This window comes from Lissotriton vulgaris, chromosome 4_1, assembly GCF_964263255.1.
Source record: "Lissotriton vulgaris chromosome 4_1, aLisVul1.2, whole genome shotgun sequence".
Classification (NCBI taxonomy): Eukaryota; Metazoa; Chordata; class Amphibia; order Caudata; family Salamandridae; genus Lissotriton; species Lissotriton vulgaris.
Window position 1 is genome coordinate 1,783,670,163 of NC_141691.1, and position 23,349 is coordinate 1,783,693,511.

The following is a 23,349-nucleotide window of genomic DNA, read 5'->3' on the forward strand; positions in this document are numbered from 1 at the left end:
TCAGAACATACTCAGTCTCGATGGGACCTGGCATACTCCAGCATGGGGAGTAATGGGCTGCTCTGTGATTCAAACTGGGCAATAAGAGATGTCAGAGCCGGATTCATTGGGGACTTGGCTGGCGTGTGTGCTGTCCTTTGGATCGATGATCAGACTTCGGGAAACAGAAGCACCTTTCAAAAATGTATTAAAACCTGGCTGTTCCATCATTATCACTAATCCTTCTATGACTTCTGCATTGTATTGGTCTCCTTGAGCTGGGAAGACCTTGGGCAGCTATGCGCTCTATAAAATCTCTTAACATAACAGAACATACCAATGGCATTTGGGTGGCAGACAGAGGCGGCTCCTCTGTTTGGGCGGCAGAGCCAGAGCTGAAAAATAAAATGGTAATAAAGTTAATTTAGTCCTATTTATCAGCAACGGACCCATCCTGAACTGAGTGACAGGATGAGGCAGGGCCCGTGCTTCCGACGGGCACCAGCGGGAGCTTCAGACTTTAAAATGCATATGTCTTCTAGGGCGGCCATCTTAGGATGGCCATCCAGACATGCACATTTTAAAATTCTCTAACCTAGCTGTCTTATGCAGCTTGGTTAGAGAAAGTGCAGGCTTTCAGTGCGCTTAGGAGCACTGAGTGAGGCCTCTCCTCCTTGTTATTTTGCTGACACTACCTGTGGGGTTTTACAAGTGGAATTAGACATTTGTGCTATCACACTTAGGCCTGTCTTTAAGTCACTCGGAAGACTCCCCTTTTCTGGGCAACAAATTTGCAAGAACAAGGGGCATATTTACAAGAAAGTGATGCAATGCCGCACTGAAAGCCAGCTTGCTGCACAGCGCTGAGCCATTGAGAAAGTGCGGGGAGGCATCGTATTTACAGCAATACGAAGCGTCACTGTAGTTTCTTCTGCGCTGGCGCACAATAGCTGCTGAGCACCAACACAGGCAACCTTGCACAATGGTGCCTGCATTGCAGGGATGATTGTTTATGTATACAATAAATGAATAGCTAACTATGTATATGATGTTGTACAAAATAGCACCCCACTAACCTAAACATTCACAGCTGCTATTTATTGCCTTTTATGTGTGCAGCCCGAGCAAGACAAGACCCACCAATTGTATGGCCAAATTGGCGAACAGGCAGAAAAACTAAAGGTAAGCAGATCCTTCACATGTAATGAAGGGGGAATAAAAATACATGTCACCCAAAGGCTGTACAAAGAATGAGACAGATATCTAAATATTTAGAAAAGGTGTATAATATTATTAAAATACATTGTAGGCTAACCATGAGGTAGGTATTTAGACTTCCTAAGCTAATTGAGGTGGGTATGGGGTGATGTGTGGCCATTTGAGGGAGGCCAGGAGGAGTCTGGGTGCCGCTGCATGTATGGTCTGGAGTCTTCTTCTGAGGAGCAGGGTTAAGATGGTGACATATAGAACGTTGCCATAGTCGAGACAGCTGGTGACGTGGGCCTGAGTGATGGTCTTACTGGTATTGATAGGGATCTGTCTGATGATTCTGCAGAGCATGCAAAGAGTGTGTAAGCATGAGGAGGCGACAGCGTTGACTTGTCGCCTCATGGTCAGTTAGATGTTGAGGATGATCCCTAGGTAGTGTGCACGGTTCGTATGTGTTGGGGTTGGTCGGAGTTCAGCGGGCCACCAACTGTGGTCCCAGATGAAGGGGTTGTTCCTAAAGATCAGTACTTCTGTCTTGTCGGAGTTGAGTCTGAGGCAGTTGTCTCTCAGCCAGCCGGCTGTGTTGGTCATGGCATTTGAGAAGTTGTTTTTGGCATTGGTGGTGTCATTTGTGAGCAAGAGGATACATTGATGGTCGTCTGCATAGGAGATTATGTTGAGGCCATGAGATCTGACGACGTCTGCGAGGGTGTTCATGTAGGTGTTGAATAAGGTAGAGCTGAGTGATGATCCTTGACATACACTGCATTTTATGTCCTTAGGTGCGGAGGTGGAGGGAAGTAGCGGGATACTCTATGTGCATCCTGTAAGGAAGGAGGCGACTAATTTCAGGGCATCTTGTTGTATTCCCATGTTGTAGAGTCTGGTGATGAGGGTTTTGTGGGAGACAATGTCGAAAGCGGCGGAGAGGTGGAGGAGAATCAGGGCCACAGTTTATCCATGGTTGAGATTTCTTTACGTCATATGTCACCTGTGGCAGCAATCAGCGTGGTCTCAGTGCAGTGGATGGCAAAGAATCCTTATTGTGTGCATCCAGTATGTGTTTTTGTTCCAGGAATCCAGTGAGTTGTTTGTTGGTGGCTCTCTCAAGTACTTTGGCTGGGTAGGGGAGCAGGGAGATTGGGCGATAATTTTTAGATCACTGGGGTCAGGGGAGATTTTCTTTGGGAGGGGTATGACTTCTGCATGTTTACATCTGTCTGCAAAGGTTGCTGTGTTGATGGAGGTGTTGAGCATACTGGTGAGTTCTGTGTTGATTAGGTTGGTTCTGAGGTTGAAGAGGTGGCGGGAGCAGGGGTCGGTGAGTGCCCCGGAGTGGGTGGGAAACATGAAGGCTGTGGTGATCTGGGTTGGTGAGAGGAGGCCAGGTGTTGATCGCTTGGCTGATGTTCGCAGGTGAGTAAAGGTTTTTGTGGTTGAGGGTGGTGGGTTGGGGGGTCCAAGTTGTTGTAGATGGTGGAAATCTTGCTGTGGAAGTTGTCTGAGAGGGTGTTCCAGAGTTCTTGGCAGGGTAGACGGTGTTCTCTGTGGCTCTTTAATTGGGGAATTTCTTGCCTATTTTGTAGAATTCCTCAGTGCGTTTAGCCGTGGTGTCGATCCAGGCGGTGATGATTGCCTTCTTTTATGTGCTGGCGATTGATGCTGAGTGCTGTTTTGTGGCTGGCTCTGTAAGCAGGGTTCTTTGTGGCGTGCCATTGCATCTCTCAGTTAGTAGCAGTTGTGCTTGGTGTTTCTGCGCTCTGGGGTGCACCAACTGGATCGTTTTTAGGTTTTGTTGGCGCTTGCAGGTTTGGCGCAGTCAGTGATCCAGGCAGAAAAGTTCTGGATGGCCTGGGATGGGTGGTGGGGAGGGCTTGTGTCTGTTGTATTTCGGTGACCTTGCTCCAGCTGGGGTGGGATACATACATTTCCCATTAAACTGAATATCATCTGCCAGCCATCTTTTGACAATCTGACCTTCACTTCTTCACTGATGAGTGTAAGGAACACATTACAAACAAACTGATTGTCACAGATGCAAGCATCTTCTTAGGTGATGTCAACCTCCACTAGTGTATTTCCAAAAGCACTGCAACCAATTTGCTGTCCTAATTCTTCACTGGAATAGCCCCTATTAAACATTGCCACAGAATTACCCATACGGAAGGGTCTAACCATGGCCTAATATTCTAAAGAAATAACTTGAATACTTCTGAAGATCAAATCCTTGGTGATGTAAATATTGACTTTTTTATGTTGGTGTGTATGAGAGAGTGAGTCTTGAATGTAAATGTTGATCAACTATGTATGATTGTTTGGTTTTTTCACTAATGTGTTTTTTTCACTAATGTCTGTTTTATGAAAATGTCATTTTTATGAATATTGTACCCTGTATTGTTTGTGTTTTCTAATTGTGTTCAATCTTTGGTGAACTTTAACCAACAAATGTATCCAAAAACTTTCATAAAAATAAAAGTTATTAAATCTGTGAATTTTGTCATCATCCCGCACTTAGTGTAACTCTTTGCGCGCAGGAAACTGAAGTTAAATAGAAGTCACAGTACTGGCTTTTGTGTTGTTGTATAGTGCTAAAGAGGCTTGGCCTTACTGTGGGAAGCCCACACCCGTTGTTTTCTCCCCCTTACATCCTTGAGGGCAGTACTACATGCTGTGGCACTTTACCTTAATGGATTCAAAACATCTGGCCAATTTACTGTAGTGCTATTACCACTACAGTGGCTTCCATTAGAAGAAAAAAGTACTCTACAAGACTGCATGTATGACAGATAAGGCTTCCCGTATTTCAACCTACTGTAATTTGCCTTGAATCTGAAACTATCAGGGGACCTCAGATCTCTCTATGCAGTAGTGAACTGTTCTCCTGTCCTCATCTTTAAAAAATAAACAAAGAATGGCCTTTGCTGGCAGTGTGAGCAGCCAGTAAGTTCCCAGCTTCAAATCTATGAATCACTCCTCCCTGTTTACCTTCAAGATCAAACTGAAACATCTAATCTTCTAAAGACATTGCCTGTCCTACTTTTACTCTATCCATTTATGTAGGTATGTGGAATTTGTGTAGCGCAAGCCTTGCCAAATGGCAGTGGGATACTGTACAAGGTCAAAGTTAAGGAGTCAACGAGTGATAGCTGGGTTCTGGCAGCAGAAGGGTACTGTCAATGCATTGTGATAAAGTGCTCTTTAAAGAGTTACATCTTCATCTCTTTCCTAAATGTAAGCACTGTTTGGATGGTCCAGATGGATACTGGGGTGATATTCCAGATTCTGGCTTGCTGCCTTGTTTCTTTTCTTTTTTACACTGCTTAGTCTCTAGTATGATAAAGTCATGGCTCCAGGTATGCCAAAAGTCACCAAAGATGATGAGTATGTCCACAAATAAGCAGAGTGCTAAATGTGATGCCTTTGTAAATGCTGCAGCTGTTCATGGAGATGGAACAGGCTGGAATAAGGACTCAATGAAGTCCCATCAGGATGTGGCTGACGTGAACATATTTGTTTAAGCCCTGGGTGAGATATGCGGTGGCATGTACGGTACCCTTAAGGGAGGACCAATATGGAGACTCTGAGGTCATGGAGCAAGGCAATAACACCATCTAGATGCATGATTACTAGGTCTCAAACACCTGTTCTGGAGTCACTTTCTGAAAGAAACAATTTTACTTTTTTTTAAACAAGAGTTCTATTATCAAGTTGCCTTTTTTGTTTTTTGCATTATGGTCCTTGACAGTGACTTTGGTGAAAGTCGGGGTTCAAAGCCATCTAGATTCATTTCACTGAGCCATGTTTGTACTAGTTCTACTAAACTCTTCCCTCTGACGCTTCTGCTTTCATTTTATTCAAAATCTCATTCCTTAACCCTGGTCCACTTCCGTTCGCCTGATCCCTTTATTGCTTCAGGCTCTTACCCTAGCTGATTTATTTGTAGAAGGGTCCTCCACCTTACTACCCCAACCTGACACATCTCCTTAAAGTTTTTCTTATTTATATCTGCTTTCTGCTAATATAGCTAACTACTTTCCCAGATATATTCCCTGACACTTTTTCTCAATGTTTCTTTTACTTCTTCATCCACTTTTTGCTGATTTTCTCAATGCCATACACTAATATATGCTTTGCTGAAGATGCTTTCCTTTTTGGTGCATACCTACCCAAGTTCTTATCATTCATTGCACAAGCAATCCAGATATAATATATTTCCTTTTCCTACTTGTCAGGTATTTTTATTTTTATTTTCATCTCTCCCACCCTCCTCCCCTCACTGCAACCATTTTCTTTTGTCTACCACATAGACTTTCCACCTGGTTGGTGAAGGTTATCTAAGGAAAACTTTCCATTTTCCAAACGATACCAGAGTGGGAAGGAAAACGCACATCGATCCTTGAACTCACCAAACCTTTCGAGCACTAATTAGCTCTGGTAAAGGCTCCCCCATGAACAGTGTCCACTCGTTGTGCTGGGGGTTAATTAAATAAATCACTCCAGGCCCTAAAAGACGAGCATGGGCCGCTTCAGTTAGAGTGTGGAAGCCAGAGGTCATTACCAATGACCCAGTACCCTTAATATCCCACTAACTATGCCACGGGTGGAAAGAAAAATGGGTCACTCTGAGAGCACGCCTATCCTCTTCAAACACTCTGGCAAGTATCAAAAAGATAGGCTGTCCAGTGATGTAACATGGTGCCAACCAGCTTCTCAACGCTCTCCACTAATCAACAACTCTTGCATGGCAGAAAGTGTGGTAGGATTATAACATGGCCACAGAAGGCTTCATGAGCGTGTGACCATCTAGGTGTACAAACCTCTGCACCTCAAGATTTTTTTTCACTGCCAAAATGGTACTTTAAATGGGGTTCAAATATCTGTTTTAGTTTTTGACTTGTGAATATTTAAATGTTTCAGACATTGTGTTAGAAATGGGGGTCTCGAGTAGGCAGAGGTAGGAACTATTGCCAAATAGGGACCCTTGCTTCTAGTCAGGGAAAGGGAGATACACCCTTTGGATAACAGACAGGCTTATCCCAAATTCAATCTGTAAATAATTTGTATTCAGAACACACAATAATACAGTGATAACACCACAAATGTACACCACTTTAGAAAAATAAAGTATCTTTATCGAAACTTAACAAGACCAAAACTACAAAAATCCAACATACAAGTATTAAGAAAGATGAGGTTTTAGCAACTGAGCCCGTAGAAAACCATGGATGCGTTATTTCTCGCAAAGTACCTGTAGTTCTGACAAAACTCACCAAGCCACACTGCCGCAGCGATGGGAAGCATCGAAAAACAAACAGATGCATTGTTTACTGAGACCTTCGTGCATGCGAAACAACAGTTCCGCTGGGCACAGGGGAGCGGGGAGTCGGGTCCAGTCTGTAGGGAAGTGAATGGTCGATTCTCATATGAACCCGTGAATCTGTGGGTGATGCATTGGGGAAAACTTGCCACACAGGGACAATGCGTGGAAATCTGTGATGCGTTGGCGAATGATGCGGCAGCGTCTAGCGGTGGTGCATTTATTTCTTCAGTCGCGTTCCATTCTTGCAGCAGCGACAGTCGCTGCATCGGTTTCAGCTGTGGCACAATGATGCATAGAGATTCTTCTCGCACCACGGTGTTGCGTCGGAAAACTGTTGCAAGAAGAGCGATGCATCAATTTTCTTGTTATTCTGCTGCTTTCCAGCTCCCAGCAGCCGAAACAAAATCCAGAGGCCCACACTGTTATAGGCACTTCTTGACAGGTCAGAACTCCCAGCAAAGAATTTCAGGGCAGCTGGGGGGAAGTCTTCGTGTTCCTGGGAGTTCAAAACAGGAGGCAAGCTCTACTTGAGCCCTTGGGTACTTTCCTCAAGCAGGGAACCCAGCACACGACAAAGTCCTTCTCCTTTCCTTGGCAGGAACAGCAACTGCTGGCCAACCCCAGACACACAGCAAGGGCAGTGCTTCTCCTCAGTTTCTCCAGCTCCTCTTCATGACAAAGGTTCCTCTTGATTCCAGATGTAGTCTAACGTTCTGGGGTCTGAGCCCCTCTTTTTATACAGTAAAGGTCTTTGTTCTCTGAAGGCAGAGAGCGTCTGTGCCCAGCGCCAAAACCAGTTCTGTCCTCTCTGGTGCAGCTGGAGGGGGAGACAGCATTGTGGAAGGCAGTGCAGGCACATTCAGATGAAAGGAAATCTCCTCCCCTACTCTAAATGCAGCCAAGGTCTATTCAGCCGAGCCCAGACTCATCCAGACTCTAAGGAGCCACTGCACCTCCACATCCCCTGTCACTCCACAGCCAGACAGTCAATACACATCCTAGCAGAGGCACACTGGATGGCTAAAAGTGGTATTTTCAAACACAGAATGTAAACATCACCCTCACTAAAAGATGCATTTTAACATTCTGAGTTCAGGCATGTCAAATTGTATTTTCCTATCTTGTTCCCAGGGGTAGTTATGTTTATAAAATGCTATAAGCAAACCCCCCATGTTATCCTATGGGAACAGATAGCCTAGCAATAGTGAAAAACGAATTTAGCAGTATTTCACTCTCAGGACATGCCACACACACTAGGGCAGAGCTTTCCAAAGTGTGTGCCGCGACACAGTACTGTGTCGCCTCCCCTCTGTGGGTGTGTCGTGTGACAATGACTCCTGCGGCCAGATTAGGGTGAATGTCCTTGCATTCAGTGACGCAGTACGGCGTAGGCTGAATGAAGGCGGAGGAAGGAGAAGCGTGCAGTGACCACGGAGCCGCCTCTGCTCCCCAGGTAAATTTTCGAACTTTTAAAACTCTGTTAGGCCCCAGGCAATCGTTCCTGTTTGGTTCCAATATTATATGCATTCTGAGAGTTTGAGTTGTATGACGCTGGGGGGTATCTGCTGCTGTTAATATGCTTTGTAGCACCTCCCTCCAGCCTGGGCCCAGCAGGCACCAGTCTCACCTGCCAAGCACCAGCCTTAGCCAGGGGCACCGGCTGCTGCAAACATGATCCCTGCTCCTTGACCTTGTCGGACCCCTGGCAGTGGCAGCTTCCGAGCAGTTTCGGAAGGAGTCTCTGCTTGGCGCACTGGTTTAAGGCGCGGCATCTTATTAATTGGAAAACTCAGGCGTTAACAGAGAGGTGGGGACTCTGTCCAGCCTCAGGTCCAAGGGCTTTTTCTCTTATGATCTCCGCATTTATTTACGAAACATGACATAATTGTATTTGTCTATTTTATTGAATTTATTTCTCAGTAGTTGCACTTAATAATTATATCACAACCAACGGCTCCTTGTAATGCACAAACAGCAGAGGAAATGCTTTTCCAGGGGCGGCTCTCACGAGAAGTTCCAGAGAAAAGGGTAACGGCAAAAGGGTGCCACGGAGATATGGGGGGGGAGAGGGAGAGGAAGAGGAGTGAGAAGGAGACAGAGAGGAGGTAGAGGGAGAGAGAGGGAGAGGAGAGAGAGGGAGAGGAGAGAGAGGGAGAGGAGAGAGAGAGGGAGAGGAGGGAGAGAGGGAGAGGAGGGAGAGGAAAGGAGAGAGAGAGAGGGAGAGGGAGAGGAGGGAGAGGGATTGGAGGGAGAGGAGGGAGAGGAAGAGGAGTGAGAGGGAGACAGAGGAGAAAGGGAGAGGAGGGAGAGAGGGAGAGGAAAGGAGAGAGGAGGGAGAAGGAGAGATAGGGAGAGGAGGGAGAGGAAGAGAAGTGAGATGGAGAGGAGGGAGAGAGAGGGAGAGGAAGAGGAGGGAGAGAGGGCGAGAGGGAAAGGGAGGGAGAGGGAGAGGAGGGAGAGGGAGAGGAGGGAGAGGGAGAGGAAGGGAGAGAGGGAGAGGAGGGAGAGAAGGAGCAGAGGGAGAGGAAGGGAGAGGGAGAGGAAGGGAGAGCGGGAGAGAGGGAGAGAGGGAGAGGAGTGAGAGGGAGATGGAGAGCAGAGAGAGGGAGAGGAGGGAGAGGGAGAGGAGACAGAGGGAGAGGAAGAGGAGTGAGAGGGAGACGGAGAGGGAGAGGAGGGCAAGTGAGAGAGATGGGAGAAGGAGAGATGGGAGAGAGATGGATAACAAGACACAGTGAAGTAAGAATGATGTGCCTTTTCGCGCGCTGCGCTTAGAAAAGCGGTCTTACCTGAGTTCAAAGCACAGAGACCGGCTGATAAGTTGCATGATTGGTCCTGAACGGATTTTTGTATAACTCATATTCAGCAAGGCATAAGGTGCACTTTGTGCATGGTTGGAAGGGTTGGCACTGCGTGCACCCGCCCTTTTTGTACTGTAAATCAATGGGGCATGTGTCAATGTGTGCATGGTTATATTCTTGTTTCAGGCACACACCTTACCTTGGTTACACCCAGTTTTGCTAGTCACTGTCTTTGTTAGAACCTTCCAGCTTTCTCAAATTTGCTTGAAACTGTACCATTGGCCCACTATTTTTTCAAAATTTATTTTCAGGAGTACCCCCCAGAACCCCCTGTAGGAGGTTTGCGCTCGCTCGCTGCGCTAGCGTGCATTACCGTGTCACAAGATGAACATTGTCGAAAGAGGTGTGTCACCGACGTGGAAAGTTTGGAAAGCTCTGCACTAGGGCATGTCCAACCTTTATCATACACCGCACCCTGCCCACAGGGTTAACTTTGGCCTACCTTAGGGGTATTTGACATTTAAGAAAAGGGAAGGTTAGGGCCTGGCAAGTAGGTGCACTTGCCAGGTCGACGTGGCAGTTAACAAACTGTGCCCAGGCACTGCAGTGACAGGCCCAAAACATCTTTTCAGGGCTACTCAGGGTGGCACAATCAGTGCAGCAGGCCCACTAGTAGCATTTGATTTACCAGCCCTGGCACACTTAGTGCACTTTACTAGGGACCTGGTAGTGAATCAAATATGCCAATCAGGGAGAACCAATCATAATAACAATTTACACAGGGAGCACTTGCACTTTGACACTGATCAGTAGTGGCAAAGTACCCAATGCATCTAAGCAATCGATAACGAAATCCGGCACAGCATCAAAAATACAGGAGGTAGAGGCAAAAAGTCAGGGAATACCACCCAAAGATGCTAAGTCTAACATATTATAAGCCAGGTTTGAAAAGTAAAGATAACTGCATTCCCTGGGATGAATGCAACCTTGATAACTTCTTAAAATGTATTTTGATGTGCATTAATCCAAGTGGAGGTGCATTTCAGTGAAACGTGCTCAATAGCCTTTTAATTTGACTGAAACGCAAATGTGTATCAGATGAATGCGCTGGTTGTTGCCATACATGAGGATGAATGTAATCGCAGGGGAAACCCAAGGCCGGACTGACTCTTGGGCAGTTTGGAATGCTGCTGAGCTGGGGGGTGATTTCGTTCATGGAGACCTGGGTGTGCTAAACGAAATTCGTTTTGCATTAATTATTTCGAAGCACACGCATGTCTTCATGAACAAAATCAGCCCCCATCGCAGTGAAAGCAGCCCCCAGCTCGGCAGCATTCCAAACTTCCCGGTAGCCAGTCCGGCCCTGAGGAAACCCAATACACCCTTGGAGGCTTGGGCAAAACTTATAATAACAGGTAAAGATGCCTACAAGGGACTTTGTTTAAGAAAAAGTTATGTAGTTATTTGTTTTGGATCTACTTTAGGTGTGAGCCTAATCAGAACAACCACCCAATTGTCATTCGACAAAATCAATGAATGAGTATATAAATCACAGCACACGGGAATATCTTACGAAAGTACAAAAATATTTATATATATATGTAAAAAGGAGTACACATGAAAAATGAATTCAGCAATAGTTCATGAAAAAGGTGAAGTCAACTTTGTTCTACAGTGCATGAAAAAAAGCATCTATTCCAATCAAAATGTCAATGACATATCTCCTAATGAGAATAATGATCACTTAGATACAATCTATATTTTGGAAGTAGATGATGGAGTCGACGGTTCGGTCTTGGGTGGCGTCAGCCCGTCAGACCATCTTCAGGACAATGGTTATTACATATGAGGAATGACTCTATTCTTAGTCAGACTCAACACGGTAAATCTTTGTCTTGGAGTTATATTCAACCCAGCTCTTTGAACTATCAGAACTTTTACTGATCCTTAGATAAAAGTCATTCCAAATTTCAGGTAGCGATTCAAGGCTCAGTCCTGCTATATAACAGCGATTGTGAAGGGGGATTATTACTCCTCCAGTCTTAGTTTTAACAAATGTGTCTATCGGGAAAGAGCAAACGCTGGCGTCAGTCCAGCAGCGCCTCGCGGTTGGATTTATGTCCATTGCATTTTGTCTTTATCGTGTAGAGAACTCTAGTAGGCTGTGAACTCTCCTGTGTGTTTATTGGTTGAGTACCAGAGAAGCATATTGATATTTAGTAGGTAGTGGAACAGTGCTTTCTACACAAGAGGCTTTACAATCAACAACAAATGGCCTACATGCCTTCACGCAGGTAGAGCTGTTAGTGGATTCAGTAGTGGACGTACAACCTTTCTGGCACTGAATTCCAAAGAGCACTGTATTGGAAACTGGTATTTAATTAATTATCATAGAGTCATCTGCAACACAGAACTCAGGAAATATCTGTTTAGAGGCTTTGTTCACTGCTGGCTTTCTAGTGCTAGAGAAAGGCAGTCTGGAGTTCATATGACGGCAAGGAGATTGCTACTTGATGGATCTCAAAGCAGGTCATACAAGGAAAAGGGGACCAGTTTCTAAAGAAAAATGTGATATCCTAAGATTTCATCAGTTATGTATGCAAGGCATTGATTCAGAGACAATAAAATGGAGAAGGGCTTTGAAAGACAGGATTTTGGGATAATCAGAATTAGGTTGAATTGTTTACAATAAATTACCTATCCAATAAAGATAAGAAAAATCAGATATGAGGTCAGTTTTCGGTTTGATTTTCCTGAGTAAACAAAGACTTGAATTAATATTTTTCGACAGATAAGTTAAAATAATTGTATATGCTTAAGGTGTATTGATACTCCTTTTAAATGAGAATAAATTGTTAGCAGCGAGACTTGCTAAGGTTGCGGGAACATCAGAAATTGAATTACTAGAGAATGGCATCTTTAAAGACAGAGCAGATCTGTCCAATAGACTGGAGAAATATTTTGTCTCATTGATTCTTAGTAACTTTTTTGCAAGAGCTGTTCCAGGCAAATATTGTGCCCTGTTAGTTGTTTCACACTGTCACAAATTAGGCCCAATTCTATTACAAGTAACAATGGTCCTCAGCAATCATAGAAATCAGAAACCAGAATATAATATAGACCATGCTGGGTTACTATATGAATCCAATGTCCAGCCGGACATGGAGTTTTATTCATCAAATGTTAGGAATAGAGTCAGCAAATTTTTGAAACACTCATTATGTGATAGGGCACAAGCCTGTACCCTATTAAGGAAAGGAAGTGTGGGAAAAAGGAGCAACAATACAAAAGGTTTAAACAAAACAAGGTTACACAAATACAGGCAAAGACTTGGAGCTATGGTAACTCGCATTTAAATGTACTCTGCAGCGAGTTTAACCAAAAATAGGTACCACAAGAGTTAAACACAGTGGAAATTTGTGGCGCTATTTACAAGTGTCGACGTTTCGATCCCATGCTCGCTAATTATCGAGATCATCATCAGGACTAAATCATAACATTTGCATGGTATGAACAGTGTGAGCCTGTTGGGGTAAAAAACAGGGAGGGGAAAATATTGTGGCCTGTGAGAGACAACATGGACATATATTTTTACATAGGGCAGCATGGCAGCAAGACATATAGTGACTTTGGTGACTTTAACACACTTGGTGCACATTCAGCGGAAAGTGCGGGTGTGTGGTCCAAACGGGTGTGTGGTCCAAGACGAAATTGAGGTAAAAAGGGGGTGTATGGAATAAACCAGCATTGTCAAACATCTAACGGCGACGGACATACCATCATTGTGGTTGGCCTACGGGGCAAGGACAGTGACAAATCACGAATGGTGTGTGGTATCACGGTGTCGCTGTACAGTGACCCAAGCATGCAGGCGTGTGGCCTGGAAGGTGTTTAAAGGTGCCAGCGATTGTCAAGCATAATAGCGACAAAGGTAGCATTATTACTTATATTGCATACACAGTGACAATTGTAACATATTAAGGATGCTCCGTGGTACCGTGGTGTCGCGGTGGTGGCGTTTGTGTGCTCGAGTTAAAAAAAAACAGCTGGCGGCCATTTCAAGCAAAACGTTACAGCACGCCGTTGGTGGAGTGTAGATCTAAAACAACGCTGGGGCCAGGGTGTTGGCAGTGCGAGGTGACCTACGGTAAAAAACGCCAGTATACATTGGGAGTGGTTATATGGAAATCAATCGTGTGGTCGCTTAGCAAGGATGGAACCGTGATGAGGTTGGGACTGGAGGTCCTCTTACCAGTGATGGCTTACTGGCGGTTCCTTCAATCAATAATTGTGTGGGGCGAGTTGACCACTAAGCAGGCGTTGAATTCAGAATATCCACAATATTAGGAGAGGGAACTGGGTTAGTGCGAACTAGTCACGGAGGTGAGGTGACTTATGGGCGGAGTGAGTCGGTAAGCATACCTTCAAGGGCAGCGCGTGCCGTTTTGAGGAATCAGAAGGATAAGCAGGGTTGTATGATCCGATTTATGGGGAACCCGTGCTCTTACCCTAGGGCAGAAGGGGTCTGGAATAGCCGCGTCTCACTCTGCTTCTTCCTCGAGTGGTGGGGCCATCCGTGCGAGCGGACCCGCCATCTTGGAAGTCATTTTGATCTGCAGAGTGGCGGTCTAGTTTCTGGTACTCACGGGGGCACAAAAGCCGACGCTGGTGCGCACGCGCAGCGGGCGCGCCAAAGGCAAGCCCATCTGCGCCCGTTCGCTCCAAGGACGCATCAGGCGCCGGGGAGGCTGCTCCTTTTCGGCCAGGACGGGTACCGGGTGACCCACTAAGGTACTCCAGTAACGAACTTATCACTATTGGTGAGAGGGGTCGTGGCATAGGGACTCTTTCTCTGTCCCATACGGCCTCCCCTTTAGTAGATATTCTGAAGGGCGATTCCTTAGTTGGGGGACTCTTGAACGTGAGGTCGCTTTCTAAACACTGTGTGGACATTCAATTGCTGCTGGAGACCCACGAGTTAGACTTCTTATGTATGACCGAAACCTGGATGGCACCCGGCTGTGACGTTGATGCCGGGTTTGCCTGCCCATTGGGGTTTAAAATGTGTCACAAGCCTAGGATGAGTGGGAGAGGGGGCGGGGTGGGCGTGATTTTTAAAGATACTATTAGCCTGAACGTTATTAATTTGGAAGAGTGTAATGGCTGTGAGGTATTTGGCTTTTCTATGAAGATTTCACAGAGACCAGCAGTGACTGGTATTATTTGCTATAGGCCTCCGGGAGTCTTTACGCTTGCCCAGCAGCAGGCGCTGCTGGATTTATTTTCAACGCTGGCTGTTGGTCATACGCACTTGATGATTCTGGGGGATTTCAATCTCTGGCTGAATGGTACCTTGAACACAGGTTTTTTCAACTTAATCCATTCATGTGAGGCTCTTGGCCTCTCCCAGCGTATTCTACAAGCTACTCACACAGGAGGTCACCGGTCGGATCTGATCTTTTCCGAGGTCAATCTTCTCACGATTGGGGATGTATTACCTATGGCTTGGACTGATCATTCCTTGATTAAGTTCTTTATAAAGTCAGAGGTGCTCACAGCAGGGCCGGTTGGTCTAGTAAGGGAATATGTGAGTAGGAACTGGAAGGCCCTTGCTCGGAAGAAGGATGCATTACCGACATTTAGGTTTGAGGAAGGCTTCTCTCCTGTCTTACAGGCAGAGGTGAATTACGCGGCCTCTGTGCAAAGATCAATGCAGTATTGGATACCTCTGCTCCCTTTAAACACCATTTGAGCAGGGGCAGACCCTCCGCAGTTTGGTTTACAGATAGCCTTAAAAAACTGCGGCAGGAATGTAGACAGGCAGAGAGAAAGTGGAGGCATGCATACTTGGATAGGGATAAGCTGAACTGGAAAATCAAGCAAGGGGAATACAAGAAGGAGATTCATAGAGCTAAGGTGGATCATTTCTCGAGGATGATCCTTGAGGCCCCAAATAGCTCCCGCAGTATCTTTAATATCCTGAACAATCTTATCAGTCCAGAGTGTGCCTTTCATGGGTTGGGGCCGGTGTGCTTCCAACGGATGTTTTCATGGTATGTACCAGCCCGTAATCTGCGCTCCTCCCTGGCCAGGGTGGTGGCTGTACCCAGGTTTAAAAGATCTAGAGCTAGAGGCAGATCATTTAGGGTGGCTGTGGCTAAGCTGTGGAATTCCTTGCCCAATGAACTCAGGCATATTGATGATCTACCTGTTTTCAGAAGGCAGCTAAAAACTTGGCTTTTTCCATGCGTGTCTTAATCGTCAGCTGCCTCTGCTTTTTGCTACTGCCAGCGCCAGGATGCCTCTCGAGGTGATAGCACGCTTTATAAGTGCAATAAATAAATAAATAAATAAATAAATAATTCTAAGTATTTTGAATGCCTAAGGGTCGGGTTGTCGGGTCACCAACGGCGTGCTGTAACGTTTCGCTTGACCTTCATGGCCGCCAGCTGTTTTTTTTAACTCGAGCACACAAACGCCACCACCACGACACCACGGTACCACCGATCATCCTTAATATGTTACAATTGTCACCGTGTATGCAATATAAGTAATAATGCTACCTTTGTCGCTATTATGCTTGACAATCGCTGGCACCTTTAAACACCTTCCAGGCCACACGCCCGCATGCTTGGGTCACTTTACTGCGACACAGTAATACCACACACCATCTGTGATTTGTCACTGCCCTTCCACGTAGGCCAACCAAAATGATGGTATGTCCGTCGCCTTTAGATGTTTGACAATGCTGGTTTATTCCATACGCCCCCTTTTTACCTCAATTTAGTCTTGGACCAAACACTCGCACGTTCGGCTGAATGTGCACCAAGTGTGTTAAAGTCACCAAAGTCACTATATGTCTTGCTGCCATGCTGTCCTATGTAAGTGTAAATATATATGTCCATGTTGTCTCTCACAGGCCACAATACTTTTCCCTCCCTGTTTTTTTACCTCAACAGGCTCATACTGTTCATACCAGGCAAATGTTATGATTTAGTCTTGATGATGATCCCGATAATTAGCGAGCATAGGATCGAAATGTCGACACTTGTAAATAGCGCCACAAATTTCCACTGTGTCTAATTATTGTAGTACCTATTTTTGGTTAAACTCGCTGCAGAGTACATTTAAATGCGAGTTACCATAGCTCAAAGTCTTTGCCTGTATTTGTGTAACCTTGTTTTGTTTAAACCTTTTGTATTGTTGCTCTTTTTTCCCACACTTCCTTTCCTTAATAGGGTACAGTCTTGTGCCCTATCACAGAATGAGTGTTTCAAAAATTTGCTGACTCTATTCCTAACATTTGATGAATAAAACTCCATGTCCAGCTGGACATTGGATTCATATAGTAACCCAGCGTGGTCTATATTATATTCTGGTTTCTGATTTCTATGATTGCTGAGGACCATTGTTACTTGTAATAGAATTGTTACCCGTGGTCCCTGGCCAATTTTCGGGTTCCCTTGTTTTTTGTAAAACAAATTAGGCCCAAGGCATTTTAATATTTCCCTTATCGGAGCAGTTTTACATTTGTTTATAGAAGGCTAAACAAATACCGTGGGGCAGATCTACAAGGACTGGCACATCTCTGCAAATCAGAAGGGATGCCCCAGTTAACTTGCAACACGCAAAACCACCCTTGCGCCACCACGGATGTGCTGCATTTACAATGCAATGCGCTGTGGTGCAAGGATAGGCTGATGAGTGTCGTATCGTCCGGCGTAAGGTTGGTGCAGTGCTGGGGGTGTGTCGCAGGCGCGATCCAACTCCAGCACGGTTCCAAACCAGCCTATCTTTAACATTGTGCGTCACGCCGTATGCCTGCTTCGAGCAGGCGCAAGGTTTTGATGCAGCGGCGTCGTAAAAGTGACTGAGTGAAATCTTGTGGATTTAACTCAGGCACTTTTCCGAGGCTTTCCTGCGACGTAACGCCCACACTGCGACGGTACGCCCACATTATACCTAATGCAGGTATAATGTGGCATAGGGGTTTGCGGCGTGACGCATCTCCCTAGAAGCGTCACGTTGTAAATCCGTCGCAGAGTGACGCTTGCTTTATGCCGCTGCTGCGTCACATAAGTGATTCAGCAGCGGCGCAAATGTGTTGCACGGGGTTTGCAAATCTGCCTCCTTGTTTTCTTGATACGTTAAGTGTGGATTACCCGATCGAAACGTAAAGTACTGAAGAAGAATAATCAGGTACACACTTTCTGTTAGATAGTTTATTGACCAATTGTTACCTTTGCTGATAGCAATGGATGTCATAGTTATATACTAATTTATAAGGGCTTTGAACATAATTGTGCATTGGTTACAAAAGTGATGAGAGCTACATTTCACATTTTGGAGCAGGAATAAAATGCATCAAATGCAGATCAGCACATCAGTGTGGTTGTTCACTGCTCAGCTATAACTTGACACTGTGTTTGACGATTCCTTTACTGACATCTTCCATCTCATGCATATTGTTTCCTTCGGGTCCAAGCATTTTTGTCCTGATCATGGCTAAGTGGCATCACACCTGAAACGCGTTGCCAATAATTAAAATAGGATTGACTCCTAAAAGATCTAGATCTGGTATTTATGAACAGTAGAAATGAATAAGTGAACAGCAACTAATGCTGGAAACAGCGGATAGGTTCACTTTTTTTCTAGTGATGAAATAAGAGATCTTTGCTGTTACTGCAATCATATTAAAGTTTGGACCACTGTGAAAATAGTAATTATTTTTACATGATTCTCCTATATTACTCACACTGTACACTATTGGGTGTCTTTCTCTGCGTAAATAGCAGCCAAATGTAATATAAATTGTTGCATTTGACGATAATAAGGAATTCATTGGATTGGAAAATATTTTTCCACTTACAGAGGATCAGTTTCTCTTTGGAGTGGTGGGGTTGGAAACGATAGATTGTAGCATGTGCCTTGTAATAATGTATTCATTTCGAATTTGTTCCGTGCGGGCCAGATAAGTTGTAAGTTTCCGTTTTAGAATTAATATTGGCATATCCATGGTTGAACTGGTTAAATAAGGACAATGTTATCAATATGTGTTTTAATTAGCAACTCAATTTCAGTAGTGTTTGGACCAGCCGCTTCAAAAATGGCATTTGTTTGTGAAAGTTTCTTAATGTGTGCACAATTCATTCCCACTATTTACTAACTTAAAAAAGGTGTATAGCAAACGAATGTCGTAGTTTGTTTTTAGGTATTTCTCTATTTAGACACTTCGAATAGTATTAATGCCATCATTTTTTCCCGAAGTGTAAGTTTGAAGCCAGAATCTTTCACTGGGATAATGCTCTCCCTTGTATCGGCGCATGCATTTGTAGGGGTACTAAAGGAGTGCCTTGGTGCTGGGTGTCCCTTATGAGCTTTGTTTTTTTTATTTTTGTCATTGAGATCAAAAGTGCAATTAAAGAGCATGGGACACAAGCAACCTGAGCAAACATAAATTACATTAGTGTGATAGAAGAATTTGTTTTTTTCAGAAATACAGGCAGTGTCGAGGTTTGGTACGGCCCTGACACGTTCTATTAAATCTTCAGTGGTATACTGCAGCCTTTTAATTTGGTACACATTTGTTGTAGAAAAAGAGGAGAAAGCAAAACCACTGTTAAATAATTTACAACGATGTGTCTTAGCACTTCACATGTGAAATAGATGTATAAAAGGGACACCATACTTGTGAGTGCATATTTGTACAATTAACATTATTTTACAATAGATTGTCTCAGCAGGCTAGATCCACACTTTTTTATAATCATGACAACCAAGAAAATAACAAAGAATACCCACTGCTAATGATTCTCCACAACTGATTGTACTAATTAATAAGGAAAACATGAACCATACACTCCGCGCAACTGAGGCCTATACTCCCAGCAACCAAACTAACAACATCTTTATCCTTTTAAAGACTTATGCCAAACGGCAGTGATAACCCACATAACTATATATGATTATGAGGAATAGGACGAAAAGGGAAGGATGGTACACAAACATAGGTCACACTTTTAAGCCTTGCTGATCAAGAGGAGTTGATGACATATTTTTTGTGTGTCTCACATGATCCTGGGCATTGTCAGGGATAGGAAAGTTAAGCTTACATCATCAACCTCCCACTCCCAGGCAATCCTACCTATGTAAAAGTACTTGATGGCTGTCATTGCTGGGCGCTGGCTGCTTCAGTCCCATTAAGGATGGCTCTCAGCCAAGCGATTTGAAATTCCTCCATCAAGCGCTGTGTTGTCTGAATAACTCCATGTTGAAAGATCTAGCCATGCCATTGGGCCCAATTCACAGAACTAACTTAAGACAAAATACTAAACATGCTACCATTTTGGTATTCACAGAAGGCACTTACTCATTTTGTTATTCATAGAAGGCACTTACTCATTTTGGTATTCACAGAAGGCACTTACTCATTTTGTTATTCATAGAAGGCAATTTATCATTTTGGGATTCACAGAAGGCACTTACTCATCAATGAGTAAGGGCCATCGGTGAATACCAAAATGAGTAAGTGCCTTCTGTGAATACCAAATTGGTAGTAAATTTAGGATTTTGTCTTAAGTTAGTTCTGTGAATCTGGCCCAAAGTTCGGAACGGAAATACGTGGGACATTAGATTAATCCTGTGTCACCTATCCTGTCCACACTTGCTAGATTTGAATATACACATGTTGAACCAAGCTCATTTAATACCTGCATCACAGCCACCAATTCCATAATTTTACAAGTTATTTGTGGTGCAAATAAATACTTTATGCAGCTGTATGCCAATGTTTGGGGCTGAAACACTGGCAGCTTTATCTTTGCCAATTAAAGATTGTAGGCTATCCGTATGGTGACATATGTCTCTTTGATGAGAATCTGCATATAAGCAAATATATTAAGTGTAGGGAAGTGCCTCTTTTGACATGGTTAGCCTCCACTTTTTGCCTGGTGATTTCAACTGAAAGTGATCTGGGTCCCTGCTAACCAGGCTCCCAGTGACAGAGCTCATACTCAAAACTGTATCACAATTGGAACAACTTCAGTGACCCTGTAAGTCCCTAGTAAATCATTGGGACTGAAGAGGGTCCACTAGGAATGCAGCACAAATTGTGCCACTCTAGGAACTCCTCACCAAGACCATGGAAACTGTCATTGCAGGCTGTGTGTCTTGGTGCAGAGAAAAGTGAAGAGTGAACATGGCACACATCCTTCTCTGCCATGCTCACAGTCACTGAATGAGATATCCGTAAGTCACTCTTACTGCAGCCCTTACAGCCCTAAGGCAGGGTGCACTATATGATGTGTGTGGTCCTATCTGCCAGAGCAGATATGACCCTACAATATCTAAGTGCATTCTTGGATATTGTAGGTTCAGAGGGAAGCCATAGAGAGTACACAGGCTGGACTCGCCTAATTATGAGTTCCCCAGCGCCATGATGGCTTCACTGTACCCTGTGCTGTTAGTACCAAAACAGCTTGTGTTAAAAAGTCCACATTGATGCCAGTGATGGATTTATTAATAAGTTCACACAGAGGGAATCTTCGAAGTGCCCCATGAAAACATACAAACACTTGTGTGGGCTCTGACTAGTCTTAGCCAGCCTGCCACCACCAGACATGTTTTTGACAGCATGAAGTGAGAGCCTGCACTCTCAGAGGCCGGGAAAAATGTCTGCTTTGTATGGAGGGGCTTCACAACTCCCACAGGCCGGAATTGAATTCCAAGATGGGAAGCTTCAAAATAGATGCCCCTTTTTGTCATGTAGTTGCTAATAATACATAGGATCTGCACGTTCAGATAATGTAAATTAAGGGATTGATGTTCAGACTGATTCCAGATACCCCCCAAAGGATCTGTTAGCCTTTAGACCAGCTAGCTCACAGTGTCACCATAAGCCCCCTAACCTTACCATGGAGCGAATAGTTTCCGACAACTGTTGAACGTGACAACCCTTGATCCTTCAGGGATCCTGGAAATGGAGCAACACTTTTTTTCGCTCAGTCACAAATGTTCACTTAGGTGCATATTTACAAGCCCCTTGCGCCAATTTTGCGTCATTTTTAACATGGGAAAAATGACGCAAAAGTGGCGCAAGGGGCTTGTAAATCTGCCCCTTAGTCTCAGAGAGATACGCAGAATAAACGATGGGGATATTTTCAATAAGCATTTATTGAATCAGTGTCATTCTGGTACAAAACATGTTTGCAGCAACAATCATTGGACAGAAACAGATATATAAGATACAAGCACTGACAGTACTAAAACGTAGAATTCTACCATGGTGCTAAAACAGTAAATATATGCAGGCATATCGATACATGTCAGTAATCGAGCGTACTCCTACAATGCAAATCCTATATAAATGTACCTAAGTGTACCTAGCATGTATGTAAGTGTAAAGCCAAGAATCCCCTAGGAATGGGCCAACCCCATTACCTGATGGGAGAGAGCGGGGAAACCCGTCTTGATCTCAAGTCAGACAGCCCGCAAGGGATATCAGACCACTGCATGCAGGGACTTCAGTGTCTTGTGTCAGCATGGAAGCTTCTCCTCAAGTTGAGCAGCAAAGATGTGGCTCTTTTATACCCGAAAGGTACCCTCAGGGTTTCTACCTAGGTGTGCAATTGTACTGTGGGTCTGTCGTTCAAGGATGACGATAGTGGTGACTTTTGTACACAGTTATTATACAGAAGATGGTAATCCTTCAGTGCATGTTCTAGTCAATGGATTGAAATTTCAATTACAAGAGAACTTCCTTGGAGTAGAGGAATGACTCCTCTGCATCTGCAAGCACCTATCCCGCAGACTTCAACCTACTGACTTGCTGCTCCACGGTCAGATCAGTCCCCCCACCAAGTTATAGGACACCAGGATCTACCGGAGCCGTGCAGTAGCAATATTGAGGTATCGGACTACCTGTAACCGACACTGCGGCGAAGAGTCCAATCTGGACTCCAACTGCTCAGCAAGAAAGCACCCATTGAGGGACTTTGAGATCCCTGAGGCCTACTTGGTGAGTTGCTCAGCCGTCCAGAAATCATACCTGCAACCTGTCTGCTCCTGACAGTAAAATCCATCTTGACACACAGAGCCCAATTGACCTATATGCTCTGCACCCAGCCTGCCCAGTCTGGGTGCTGACAAACCAGCTTTGCTCCTGTGGTCCTGAGGCCCTTGCAACCCAATCGCTCATTTGGGGTCCCCAGGACTTACTGTAAGTCCCCATGTGCAGCCTGTTTTGAGGTGGTCCTTTTTGTAGCGCACCAGCTACCAATGACCTCAGCACCCTGCTCCCGGCCGAATCTGGGACTCTCCTGACTATCCGCTGGTGGAAAATGTGGACCTTGGTCTGCTGTTACCATAAACCTCAGTGGTAAAACCTGTATAACCGACTATGATTTTAAATTCATTCATGTATTTTTTTCCGTTGACTTTCATGATGTGTAATTGCGCACAACAGTGAATTATTTTCTGAACTCTGAAAATTCATAACTAAAAGAGTACTTTTCTGTGAATTAAGTTCTTGGTCTTAGAAATTATATAAAAGTCAGGGTTATTTTTGCAAAGTAGTCTCGGATTTATTTTTTAGTGTGTGTCTCATTTATTACCTCTGTGAGTACAACAAATGCTTATCACTACCCTCGAATAAGCCTAACTGCTCACCCACACTACCAAAAATAGAGCGTTAGTATTATCTACTTTTGCTTCTGTATACCAATCTTGGTCTCACTGGGCTCTCTGCACATTGTACTTCATTTTACTACACTGTATAGAGAGCCAGCTTCCTACATTAAGTAATCAAATCAGGCTATCAGGACATAAGGGAGCAAACAATGGATATACCAAATTGGGTGGGTACCCCAATGTCTCATTGTAGATTTCATACAAATATAAGGCAAACCCTCCCAAGCGAGCTAGTCGGCATGCCTTGACACTGGGTTTGCCTTATTCGGCAGACATTCTTCGGGGGAAGATGGGCTCCCTATTATGCTAGGGAGTGCTTCGGGTGGGAGGTGAAGTGCCTTCTTTTGTTTTTAA